Below are 3529 nucleotides of genomic sequence, written 5' to 3' on the forward strand. Positions count from 1 at the left end.
GTGGCCTTGCTGTTTGTTGGACCTGACTGCAGGTTGGACTCTTTCTTATCTAAGTCCTCATCAAGGTTCTGAACATTGCTTTAAAGTTGGGTGTCTAGTTTCCTAAACCTATCTTAACGTTATGTAATGTCTGTAGTGACTGAATGCTTTATGAGAAATAAGATATAGTAATACACCCACATTTATGGCCCAAACAACAGGCACCATCACACGAAAATAATCAAACTAACTCTGCAGCCTGGAACTGAGATAGTGGACAGAAAAGGAAAAGAACCTGAATGAGAACCAGTTGTCACAGTTGGGCCAGCTACTTAGTTCACCAGTGTGTAACAACCCGAGTTTGTGAAATAAAGAGCAAAGAGAGTCAAATTAATGATTCTAACTACTGTATGACAATTTCTTTGTAAGAAAAAACTAAAATGAACCTAAAGAGATTTTATATACAAGAATCTGTGTCTTGTAATTATTTAGAGACAGAAAAAGAATAGAAATGTGACATGAAACACTGTAAGTCTGTGTTAGGTTTTGACATTAACTATATAACTATATTATTTGCCAAAAATCATTGTGTCCTTCCCATCAACTGCTTTTTAGTGTTTATTTCAGGCCTCAGCAAAATAACAAAGCACTTCGGTACAAAAATACAGACGAGTAAACTGTAACTTGAAGCCAAAATAGCGAAAATCTCCACAGCGACAGTAAATTTACCAGGTGAACTGACATATGCTGGAATAAAAGTGATCCAAACTGCACAGAATATCAACATGCTGAAGGTGATAAATTTAGCTTCATTAAAATTATCAGGCAGCTTCCGAGCCAGAAAAGCCAAAACAAAACACAGAAGAGCCAAAATCCCGATATAACCCAGAACAGCCCAGAAACCCACAGCTGATCCTACATTACACTCTAATAATATTTTCTCTTGGTAATAATTATAATTTATATAAGGGAAAGGAGGTGAAATTGTTAACCAACACACACAAATAATAACCTGTATTAAAGTAAAAGCAAGAACACTGAGTCTCTGCTGTGGAGGCCCAAACCATTTCATGATGTTACTGCCCGGAAGTGTCGCTCTGAACGCCATCAACACCACTATTGTTTTACCCAGAACACAGGAGATGCAGAGGACGAAGGTGATCCCGAACGCTGTGTGGCGCAGCATGCAGGACCACTCCGAGGGTCGATTGATGAAAGTAAGTGAAGAAAGGAAACACAGAGTCAGAGAGAAGAGCAGCAGGAAGCTCAGCTCAGAGTTGTTGGCTCTGACGATGGGTGTATTTCTATAGCAGTAAAAAGTGAACATAGTTAATATCGTAAATAAAACTCCAATTAAAGAAAAGACTGCGAGCAATATTCCCATTATATCTTCGTAAGATAGAAATTCCACTTCTTTTGGAACGCAGGCGTCTCCTCTGGTGTTGGACCAGTACTGCACCGGACATTTCAAGCAGTTAAGAGAATCTGGAAATGAAGTAAAATAAATGTTTCATTAAAAAAAAAACGTTTTGACCTGAACTATATGTTAAATTTATTATCTTTCACCTGTCGTGTTGCTAATTTCTCCTGGTGTGCATTGAATACAATCAAAGCAGCATATAGGCCGTCCTTTCTGAACAGCTCTTCTGGTACCAGGGGGGCAATTTTCACTGCAGACAGACGCTGGTACCTGGGCATTACATGTAGTGGAAAGAATAATAACAGTCAGTCAACTGATTAACAATTTATAGCATTTTGGTATTATTTATAATGTGATAAACTAAATGAAATACCTCTGTGCTTCCTCCTGTCCAGACAACTCCGGCACCGTTCATGGTAAACTGTCGGTCTTTAGGCAGAGATGCATCGTAGTGACCGATAGTTACGACTCTCATTGTACCTTCGGGTGAAACTTGCAGATTGATTAACTCATATTTTGCTGGTGAGTCCCCATTTTGGTCGAAAAATACATTTTCCCCCTGAGGTGTGAGGAAATTCACATTCTGCAAAAACTGCAAAACCTTAAACACACACACACACACACACACATTTCAATTAATAAATAAATATTACAACCATGTGAGTTTTTAGGATAGATCTTGCTCTCCTGTCTTACCTCCCAGGGCTGTACGGGGTACAGATCCACACAGCTTGAATTAGAGGCCTGATTTTTGCTGTGTTTGCATAAAAGCAGAGCGTGCAGCGCATGCGCCACGGCATAAACCGCCTTGTAGACGTTGTTGGTGAATCTCAGATCAGACACATCAGTGAACGAGTTTTTGACATTTTTTAAATGCTCGGACCCGTTACACGTCCTCTGACCTGCTCTTGGAGTCAGCGAGCAGTTGAAGACACTTTCCCAGAATTCTTTGAGAAAAACACTGTTTGGAAACTGTGAGGGATTGACCTCCTGTAGAAAGTCGCCCAGTCCGGGTAAATCGACTCTGGGCACGGTGAAGCCCACAGAGCCGATCAAAGCGACGTGTTCTGGTCCTTCTGTGAGGGAGTCGTCAGTGATCCAGGCATCGCTGCCGATCCACTGCAGTCCTGTAACGTTCTGCACGTGTAACTCCTTAACCAAAACTTTAATCTCTCTGTGAGACATAAAGGCCATTATTACTTTAGACGTGGAGCATTTTATGATCTCTACGACTTGTTGTATCTTATAGAGTGGACTTGTGCTTTCAAACGCCACAGAATACTCGATACACACGCCTTCTTCTCGAGCTGCTGTTATAAACATAGCAATGCCATTCAGCCCATAGTCATTGCCGTTGCTTATGGCTCCTATCCAGGTCCAACCAAAGTGTTTGACCAGCTGAGCCAATGCTTTGCTCTGATAGTAATCACTGGGTATAGTTCTGAAAAAGGACGGGAAGTCTTTTCTATTGCTCAGGCAAGCACACGTTGCAAAGTGACTGATCTGTTAAAACACAAATGCACGTTATTTTAAAAGATTATTTATGTATTGCAAGCAATCATGACGATAATCAGTATGCATGTTTCCCACCACTGGTATATGAAACTGTCCGACAGTCCTCGCCATCCCAATAGTTGGCGTCGACCCAGAATGTCCAATAATAGCTTGGACTGTTTGCGACTTGCAGTTTTTACTCGTTGAGCCTGTGTGACCGCTCAGCAAAGCCAGTGAAGATTTCACAATATCCATCGATCCACAACTGTTATAGATTTTAAATCCCAGAGAAACTTCAGGCAGAATGATGGGATTTTTATTTATTTCCTGCACTGCAAAAATCAACGTCTGCGCAAACTGGAACTCCCTGAAGCTAAAACTAAAAGCAGTGTACTGATTAGGAAACACTACATTTAATTTCAGTCTAAAAAAGACATCATTTTAGTGCAGACACACATACTCAATGCATGGACGCACTTCTGGAAAGCTCCTGAAAGTGTCTATGTGGCCATCCTGACCGGTACGGAATGAGAAAATGCCTCCGATGATGAGATCTCCATCTGTCTGAAGTTCAGGCGCTTCCACTCGACTGTGTAGCCGACAGTCAGGCTCCTCCGCCTGAGAAAGCAGAACCAT

At 41.3% G+C, this 3529-nt stretch overlaps 1 pseudogene; it reads right to left on the minus strand.

Moving 5' to 3' along the window:
* Window positions 1-562: 562 nt before the first annotated feature.
* On the minus strand, window positions 563-3529 carry LOC134322965 (extracellular calcium-sensing receptor-like; annotated as a pseudogene).

Source organism: Trichomycterus rosablanca, chromosome 11 (assembly GCF_030014385.1).
Source record: "Trichomycterus rosablanca isolate fTriRos1 chromosome 11, fTriRos1.hap1, whole genome shotgun sequence".
Classification (NCBI taxonomy): Eukaryota; Metazoa; Chordata; class Actinopteri; order Siluriformes; family Trichomycteridae; genus Trichomycterus; species Trichomycterus rosablanca.